Consider the following 10491-nt stretch of genomic DNA (forward strand, 5'->3'; position numbering starts at 1 on the left):
TGTCATCTAGTGAATATCAGTCACTCCTCTTGGCCACTCAAAATATCTGAACACTTTCCCACTGTTTAGGGAAGTTCCTTTCTTTGTAAATTCCCGCCATGGAAGTCAGATAGTGGTATTTCTGGGTTTTATTGCAGCTAAGGTGTAGAAATGTGGCCTATGCTTTACCAATCAGATGGATCTATGGTGAATTTTGAATCAGAAGATAATAAAATGAAGATGAAACCTCTGTGTGAGAACCATTTCAGTGATGGTGATGGCAGACCCATCTAGAGGAGGAGTTGAAGACCTTCAAGAAGGAAGAATATAGAGCCTACCCTTCACAGGGTTCTGGCCACAGTCAGTGCCTGGCCCCCATAGTGACAGTAGCATCTACCCTTGAACAGTTGACTTCAGCGTGATTCATGGCACTGTGCCCGGTGCCACAACCCCCCATCCTGGCTTCCCAGGAAATTATGTAAGCTAGCTGACATCCTGTTTACAACAGATTCATGTCTTTTTTCTCCCCAGCCACTACAAAGACAGACATTTTTATGCTGAGTCTGCTATTAAATTGTTCTCTCTCCAACAACAAGGACCCTACATTTTCCTTCATATCCTCAATGTAGCCTAAAAAATGTTTATATAGAACATGCATGGAATCAAAGCCTGGGAGCTTGAAAATGAATAATATGAAATTGTATCCTCTATTGGCATAAGTCAAGAAATATAACACAAATTATAACAAAGAACTCTTCTAAACATTAATAATATCAGAATATGATCAAATGAAGGGAAAGTTAAGCAAATCTGTATGAATACACAATCATCAAAGACTCAAAGCCAAATAAAACTTATTTTTGGTTTTACAGTAAAGAAATGGGCTTCAGAAAGGGAAAAGATATTAGTATTAAGATGAAGTTCTCCAGAGTCAGAACTTTGCCTCACTGTGGCAATCAAACCATCCCTGGGCTGAAGCAGCATAGGTACCATCAAGTCCTTTGGACAAAATGGGCCCACTTGTGCTCTTCAGAAATAATCAGCTAAGTGTCATTTCTTACTATGTTACAAGTTAAGAGATTCAAACTACTGATTTAGGGTAATTCAAATTGCACAAAATGAAAGCAATATTTTTTTTTTCCATTTTCAGTAGAGTAAAATTCTTAAAAAATGTCATTTCAAGGTGAAATCAAACTGCCTACTTCCTACTCTGCTGAATGAGTAACACAGAAGTTTGAAAAATATATTTAGTTGAATATCTGTTCAGGCTTTTATCTTACAGATATGTGAAAATCCTAACATTATGTTTCATTTCTACTGTATAATCCAGATCTTCTCTCCCCATGTAACACTGGCTTCTGCTTAATAAATATAAATTACTTTTAGAAAAGAATTGAAAATGTGGTCTGTGAACTGATTAGAATAGCATATGCAACAAACTTGGTTAGAAATATTATTTAAACTTGGAAACAAGAGTGTTTAGGATAATGACGTACTTACTGGGCCTGATCAGACTATACAAAAATCTACTAAACTGACCTACTATTAGGCCATAGATTATCTCTATAAATAGACATATGAAACTAGATTTACATATTCACCTCTCTTTAACCAGAGTGTTAAATACAATACTCTCAAATTAACTCTGTTAATGTCTTAGTTCTGTTATTTTCATTTTTTTATTAACACCTTTTCCATCTACTTCCCCCTCCCCATTGGTGGTCTTCTGTTTCTGTCCATTTGAGGAAGAAGGAAGAATGGAAGAATGAGGACGTTCACCCTTTCTACACTGACCGGTGCTCAGTAATTACTGTTTCTAATACAGATGATTTAATCAAATCTTTGTATAAGCCAAAGGCTTGAATAACTTCACAGAGCCTTTATAGAAAAAATAGATACAGGTCTCCTTGAAAGCTGAGGGATTTACACTGTTATGAGAATGAGTAAATAAAACTGTCATCCTGGAAAAAGTCATTGTCAGGGTACTGAGCAAATGCCTTGGGATTATTTGCATGTGCGTCTCTGAGAGATGTGGCTGGAGAAATGAGTTGATTATAGGAGCACTGGCATTTGAATTGCTCTCCTTCCTCCCTCTCCCTCTTCTCAACTCAAAGATTAGGTTATATATATTAGAAACAAAGGAAATCTAAGGCATGATAGGCATGTGTTGTTAATATGCATGAAGTCAAAGAACTGAGGGCCCTGAACACAGATGAGGCTGGGTTAGAATGTCAGACATATCACCTCCTTGTTAACAAATTTAATGTGAATAATGTCACTTCTCTGTGCCTCACTTTTAAAATCTCTAAAATGGGGCTACAGTAAGTCTTTCAGGTTACTTAGTTACATTTTTTTTAATGAGTATATGGAAGATATTGTCTTCCTAAAGAAGTTAAAATGGTAAAAGACACTCAAATGTGAGCAAATGCTATTGGAATAACTCCCAGTTTATTTTCTATTTCAGTAATGTAGTTCTATTCTCTCCCACCCCCAGCAGCACTTTTGCAATAAAAGCAAGGTTATGTGGCTAGTTGCCCTATAAAGGAGAAGGTGACCTCCTTGTAGATCACAGAGCAAAAAAATGTGTATACCACATAGGGAAACACTAAACACCACAGAGAAGTTAAAAGCCTTTCCTCTACAGCTTATAGAACCTATTGAGATGAACAGTGTAGTTTTAGAAAGGCACTAGGTAACTTGTTTCTTTTTTTAAGTAGACATTTGGAATTCCTGAAGGTATATTGCAAATCAAGGGATTAAATAAAGACCTAGTTTTTTTTTTTTTAGAGGCAAACCCCCAGGGAAAGGGGCTAGCTTCTCATTCATCTATCTATCTTTTTGCCTATCTGGGCTTCCCTGGTGGCTCAGTGGTAAAGAATCTGCTTGCAATGCAGGAGACACAGGAGACATGGGTTCATTCCTTGGGTAGGGAAGATCCCATAGAGAAGGGAATGGCACCCCCTAGAGAGGGAGATGGCTAACCTCTGTGAAACCAATCACCATATTTTATTTCTATCAAGGAGAGTGAAAAGACCATGAGTTAAATAATCCATGGACACTCTAGCAGAAAAGGAACTGAGAATAGATGCTAAACCACAGAGACATGTTGGATGAACTTCCTTAGAGGAAGATGAAACACAGAAGGCAACCCAGTTCCCTAAGTCCATGACATTATGAATATTTCTTCCTATAGCCACTCTTAACAGGAAATAAGAACTTCATGGGTCAGGTCCCTCAGTGAAGTAAACATGATGAGGACTTCGAATCTTGCAAGGACTCGTTATTTACCTGAAAGAAACTTTTAAACTGCATATGATAAAGTCATCTGTAATTAGAAATTATATTTCTTCCATTGGAAAATTGGAGTCCAGAGCAAAAAGAAAAATGAAATGCAAAGTTGAGAAAATTAGGTTTTCCTAGTTTATCTCATTCATTTTGATGCTATTAAAGCTTAATATATTTTCAAGAATAATCTATGTGGAAAGAGGAATCTATAGGCTTGAGCATAGCAGAGTGGCATAGAGGTACCCAGAAGGGTGGTCAGGTTCTCTGAATGCACTGGCAGAGGACAGAGATCACCAGTAAGAATGGACAAGAATCTCTGGATGCTTGACTGAGTGACTCACATGATAATGATGATGATGGAGTTTCCTGAAGAAATCTGGTACACAAAGGTCAGGGCTACACCTCCTCTAGCAGAAAAATGAGGATTTCCAACCAAACAAACAATTCTATGGTGAGAGGGTACCAAGGATATACACCAGGAGTCAGTCAATAGTCTAGTTCACATTTTTCTTGGAGAAAGTAGTTATATAAAGATCTATGAGATAGTCCCCAATTGTTTTATTTTTATCTCATTTTACCCTACCCTTCACTTGGTTAATATTGTTTCTTATATATTTTTATCTTTCTTCCCAATACAATCTTAAATTGTTTTTCAATTAAACTAATTAACATCCAATTAAATTAAACATGGAATATAGTGAAAAGATTAGTAAACACAGCAAAAAAGAAGACATACAGATGGCTAACAAACACATGAAAAGATGCTCAACATCACTCATTATCAGAGAAATGCAAATCAAAACCACTATGAGGTACCATTTCACGCCAGTCAGAATGGCTGCGATCCAAAAGTCTACAAGCAATAAATGCTGGAGAGGGTGTGGAGAAAAGGGAACCCTCTTACACTGTTGGTGGGAATGCAAACTAGTACAGCCACTATGGACAACAGTGTGGAGATTCCTTAAAAAACTGGAAATAGAACTGCCTTATGATCCAGCAATCCCACTGCTGGGCATACACACCGAGGAAACCAGAAGGGAAAGAGACACGTGTACCCAGTGTTCATCGCAGCACTGTTTATAATAGCCAGGACATGGAAGCAACCTAGATGTCCATCAGCAGATGAATGGATAAGAAAGCAGTGGTACATATACACAATGGAGTATTACTCAGCCATTAAAAAGAATACATTTGAATCAGTTCTAATGAGGTGGATGAAACTGGAGCCTATTATACAGAGTGAAGTAAGCCAGAAAGAAAAACACCAGTACAGTATATTAACGCATATATATGGAATTTAGAAAGATGGCAACAATAACCCTGTGTACGAGACAGCAAAAGAGACACAGATGTATAGAACAGTCTTATGGACTCTGTGGGAGAGGGAGAGGGTGGGAAGATTTGGGAGAATGGCATTGCAACATGTAAAATATCATGTATGAAACGAGTTGCCAGTCCAGGTTCGATGCACGATACTGGATGCTTGGGGCTGGTGCACTGGGACGACCCAGAGGGATGGTATGGGGAGGGAGGAGGGTTCAGGATGGGGAACACATGTATACCTGTGGCGGATTCATTTTGATATTTGGCAAAACTAATACAATTATGTAAAGTTTAAAAATAAAATAAAATTTAAAAAAAAAATAAAGGAAAAAGAAAAATCATACACACACACACAAAAATACCTAGTATAATGCATTACACTCATTTCATGCATACTGTTTTACACATTTAAGATTATAATTTTACTAATTGTTATGCCTTTTTAAAATCCCCTTTAACTTAATATATTATGATTACTTTTGTCTCTTCCATTTCATTTTGGGGAGGGTACATTCGCCATTAAGTAAAATTTTTATCATTGAAAACCAGAATTTTTAGAGCACATCAGTGCTTGGCTTTTCCCTAGGATTTCAGACCAACTAACCAGGAAGCTAAGAATATATTGATTTACTAATATGAGCTCCATGTTAGGTTAGGTCAGAAACCAAAATTGGATTAATGAAAAAGTGTATCAAGAGAGATGCTTTTGTAATAGAAAATAGGGAGGGATCTGTGAAATGCTGGGAAACTCGTGTGCCTAAGATGCTGGTTTGACTTTGGAGAGAGAGTGGGAAGACTAGGGCAAGTATACTTAACTGTTATACAAAGGAGGCCTTGAGTCATGGACACTCTGATTTGCTTAATATGCCTATCCACTCCTCACCTTCCACCTCATTGGCTGACAGTAGCCCAGTGAGAAGCATGACCTCTGGGCATACTAGACAATAAATTTAAAATCTCAGCTGTTGGACTCTCTGGTGTTCTATTCCCATCTGCCAGGGTCATTCTTATGATTGCCCCCTGGTCATTCATAGCTGAAGAAAGAACATTTAAAAATTCCTCACAGATTTATATTTATAGAAGTGGTACCAGTTCATCTTTGAGCTAAACTTCCTTTCCTTTAGGAAAATCATCAAAACAAATCTCTAATGTTGAAGTCCTTATTTAAAAATATAACATTTGGCATACTGAAAAATTTTAACAGAGTTAGATCAGGGCTTGTTTCAAATTCGAAATTAATAGAAAGGTGAATTTAAAGCTTAATTCTAACCATCACTACCCTGATCTTTACATTTTAAAACTTGATGTACATTTTTAAATGTTCAGTTATGTTTGCTTTCCTTCTATAACTTTGTCTCAGATACAATTATTCTTTCCTATGTATTTTCTCTACTTTTGGCAACTTTTCTCTCCTGCTGTCTCAGTTGCCACTTGTGTTCATGGATAATTGTAGCTCTTACCTGAAAGTACCTTTCTGGGTCTGCAAAACCTGTTCATGTTTCCGCTGCAGTTGAAGTCTATTGTTAAACCATCCAATGCTATAAAGCAAAGCTTCTGGGTTGCCGCTGCTGAAAGGCATTACATGCTGCATTCTTTTGTGTTGGGGTGATTTGCTGCTCTTTCAAAAGGAGTTTTCTAGTGGAAATAATTATTTGAAGTGGAGAAAGGGCATTTAAATTGCTCACAGATTTCAGTTTATAAGTGTAGTAGTACCAACATATATTTTGATTAAAGTACCTTTACTTTTGGAAAATCATTAAAATGAGTCTTTTATTTATAAAAAATGTTAAAGAAACAATGTCTCATTGTTCTTAGAATTATAAAGACAAGACTAACATGAAAGCAGATGGTTGAAACTGAAAATACCAAGGGTATGCTTTAGACATTTAAACATAGTTTTAAAATTTAAGAATATGTATTTCCCTAAATATATATTTAGCCTTAACTCTCTCTCTCTCTTTTTTTTTTTTTTGGTGATGTAGGTGTTGTTTCAATGCATTATTTTCTTGAAGAGACTTTGAGAACAGAGTATTTCCGGGAGCACCTAGGACTGACGGTTCATGCTTCACATAGCTGGGCAAAGAAGCTAGACCAGAATGCTGGGGTCTTATTCATGATGCTTTTTGAATGAATCTTTCATAATCTAATAATTGTTTTGTCAAATGTTTTGATTTTCCTCTTTTAGCTACTGTTCTGTTTCCAAAGAAGAAAATGTATATTCCATTGCCAATCACTCCACAATAGGAAACTATATGGCCATTGGAAGTAGGAAGCAATGAATTTCCCATAGCTATAAGGTCCAAAGTGGATCTCAGGATGAAGGTTTCTGGGGATCCCCATTGGTGGAGGTCGAATAGACACCCACCGATTTTAAGTCTGAAGATTAGCCTTTCTAGTTGCAGTGTACCCTTTTTCCAGTAATTTTTTCTCTTATCTTTAACTTTTGGTAAAGGGCCATACATAGAGGAATGTTTTTCCAGGAAAGAAATCGTATTTTTTTCCTTTTATATGAACCACCCTACTCATTTTCTCACTTTGAAACATTTCTGGCATTTACAGATCAAAAACATTTGATTTGTTGGCTTTGACAATAATGATTGCAGTGTGTGTGTGTGTGCAGTTATATATGTACATACAAGTATATCTATCACTCAGTATGTTCAGGTTACAGAGAATGGGGTTTTGTGTGCTAATTTTACTTCTGCTTTATTGACTACATCAAAGCCTTTGTGTGGATCACAACAAACTGTGAAAAATTCTTAAAGTGATGGGAATACCAGACCACCTTACCAGCCTCCTAAGAAATCTGTATGCAGGTCAAGAGGCAACAGTTAGAACCAGACACAGATCAACAGACTGGTTCCATGTTGGGAAAGGAGTACGTCAAGGCTATATATTGTCACCCTGCTTATTTAACTTATGTGAGTTGTATATCATGTGAAATGCCAGGCTGGATGAAGCACAAGCTGGACTCATGATTGCCAGGAGAAATATCAATAACCTCAAATATGCAGGTGACAACACCCTTATGGCAGAAAGTGAAGAGGAACTGAAGAGCCTCTTGATGAAAGTGAAAGAGAATGAAAAAAGCTGGCTTAAAACTCAGCATTCAGAAAACTAAGATCATGGCATCCGGTTCTATCACTTCTTTGCAAATAGATGGGGAAACAATGGAAACAATGTCAGACTTTATTTTGGGGGGCTCCAAAATTACTGAAGATGGTGACTGCAGCCATGAAATTAAAAGACACTTGCTCCTTGGAAAAAAAAGCTATGACCAATCTAGACAGCATATTAAAAAGCAGAGGCATCATGTTGGCCTCTGCCAACAAAAGCTTGTCTAGTCAAACTTATGGTTTTTCCAGTAGTCATGTATGGATGTGAAATTTGGACTATAAAGAAAGCTGAGTGCTGAAGAACTGATGCTTCTGAACTGTGGTATTGGAGAAGACTCTTGAGAGTCCCTTGGACTGCAAGGAGATTCAACCAGTCCATCCTAAAGGAAATCACTCCTAAATATTCATTGGAAGGACTAATGTTGAAGCTGAAACTGCAAAACTTTGGCCAACTGATGCGAAGAACTAACTCATTGGAAAAGACCCTGATGCTGGGAAAGATTGAAGGCAGGAGGAGAAGGGGATGACAAAGGGTAGGATGGTTGGATGGCATCACTGACTCAAAGGACTTGAGTTTGAACATGCTCCAGGAGCTGGTGACCAACATGGAAGCCTGGCATGCTGCAGTCCATGAGTTGGAAAGGGTCAGGCACATCTGATTGACTGAACTGAATTGAAACCCTTCAATTTATCAGTTTTTCCTTCTTTATATCTAAATATTTTGAATCAAATATAACTGAAAATATAAGAATACCAAAGAAGGGTTCTATTTGATGGTGATTTAAACAATGTGAATTCTATAATAGAACTTTTAACATAAATCAAGATGTGAAGGAGCATAACAACATCTACCTTTTAATATTGCTTCTCACAGAATTCATTTGCTTGGATGTGGCTAATTGAATTGGGATACTAACAACAGACTCAGAACTCTGTGCATACCATGAAAGTTGGTGTGTTGGGGGAATGGATGTGGTAAAAAAATAGGGTGGCAGATTATTCTGATTGACTACAGTAGAGTTGTTCTCAACTGGTGAGACTTTTTGACCTCCTAGGGGACACTTGGCAATGTCTGGAGATACTTTTTATTGACACAACTGGATTTAGGGGGTGTAGTACTGGCATCTAGTGGGTAGTGGTTGGGGGTGCTGCTAAGAATCCTTAGTACAGGATGGCGCCAACAGCTACAGCCACAATGCCACAGGTGGGAAGTCCTGTTGCACTGAAGCATGCCTTCCTGCCGAGGGGAAGAAGGAAAAGCATGGCCATGGGCTGAACAACACCCAGAGTGTTTCTAAAAATACACACAGAGAAGGCAGGGTCTGGCTGCTTGGTAAAAATATGTCCCTCTTTCCCTCATTTGCTTACATGTTATAAATAGTTATTGTTCCAAAAATTAATATAGTAATAGTTACATAAGATAGCCTGAAGAAGGAAATGGCAATCCACTCCAGTATTCTTGCCTGGAGAATCCCATGGACAGAGGAGCCCAGCAAGCTACAGTTCAGGAGGTCACAAGGGTCAGACATGACTGAAGTGACTTAGCACACACACAGGATAGAGTAGAAACCTTAGCGCTAAGGGATTGGGTGAATGCCTCTCAGAGTGTTATCAGGCATACATTTGTTTAAATTTCTATAATGATTTATCCAGTACTGTTTTTCTTATGCTCTAATTTGAAATAAAATATTATTTAAATTTTAAAATTTGACATAAATTACATGAAAATTATTTCAAAATATCTGACGAGTCTGAGCCTACTTTATACTTTCTAAATATATATAAAATCATATTTTTCTAATGGAAAAGATTTTTTTTTAATCACTGATAGAATGATTTCTTTAACTGCCATTGATGAATCACAGATTATTTTTTAATTCCTAATTTAAGATACAGCAATAGCTAATTTCACTTTCTCTGAGGAGTGTGACCCTAAATTTGCCAAAGTCTGTATATAGTAGGCTGGTCATCATGATGATGTATCTGCAATGCCAAAAACCTGGTACATTTAAAAGGTAGCCCTATCAGTGAAAATCTCCATCCTAATACTTGACAACAATCTGGAATGATGCCTACAAGACTGAAACTTTTACTGAATTGTCTGATTTGTTTTGGCACTTTGATGACACAATCTATACTTATGATTTCTTTCTAAGATTATCTCTCATATTTGGTTTTAAATCTCTATTTCAGAATGAAAAGTAGCAATTATGTCTGTAGGTAAGGTTCAATTCATTACAAATATTTATGTACTCTGAAATAAGAAAGACAAACCCTGTTTTCATTCACTTCTCAGTGGTGGAGTCCTCATAAAATCTGAATCATTAAATCAAAAATTAAAGGCATTAAGAGAATGAGTAGGCTTGTTTTTGGTCAAAACCTTTAAAGAATTTAGCAGCCATGTTTGAAGAAATGCCCCCTTAGTCTAACACAGCAGAAAAAGTCCAAGTTAACACGATTAAAGGGGAAATATTTAGTTTGGTATTTATCAGTTTAAGCTAATGTTTAGTTATCATGTAATCTGTGCCAACCTTTGATTATTTTATACAACTACTATTCCATGACATTTACTTAGTGCTGATGATATGCCAGACATTGATCAAATTTCTCTACATGTATTACATTCTTTAATTCTGACAATAAGTCATTTACAAAGAAAACATTTACATTTGATAGTTGAAGGAACTAAAGCACAAAGTTTAAATCATATCCCCAGTTATGAGTAAACCATGAAGCTTGGATGAAGATGGCATAGACGTGTAAAATGCTGTTACCACTCTTTAGAAAC

General features: G+C 36.9%; 1 protein-coding gene across 1 annotated transcript in view; it reads right to left on the bottom strand.

Annotated features, from left to right (window-relative positions):
* ARAP2 (ArfGAP with RhoGAP domain, ankyrin repeat and PH domain 2) overlaps positions 1-10491 on the bottom strand; it is a 573065-nt gene that overhangs the window by 499549 nt on the left and 63025 nt on the right. The gene's annotated exons all lie outside the window — the stretch shown is intronic.

The sequence above is a fragment of the Bubalus kerabau genome, chromosome 7 (genome assembly GCF_029407905.1).
Source record: "Bubalus kerabau isolate K-KA32 ecotype Philippines breed swamp buffalo chromosome 7, PCC_UOA_SB_1v2, whole genome shotgun sequence".
Classification (NCBI taxonomy): Eukaryota; Metazoa; Chordata; class Mammalia; order Artiodactyla; family Bovidae; genus Bubalus; species Bubalus kerabau.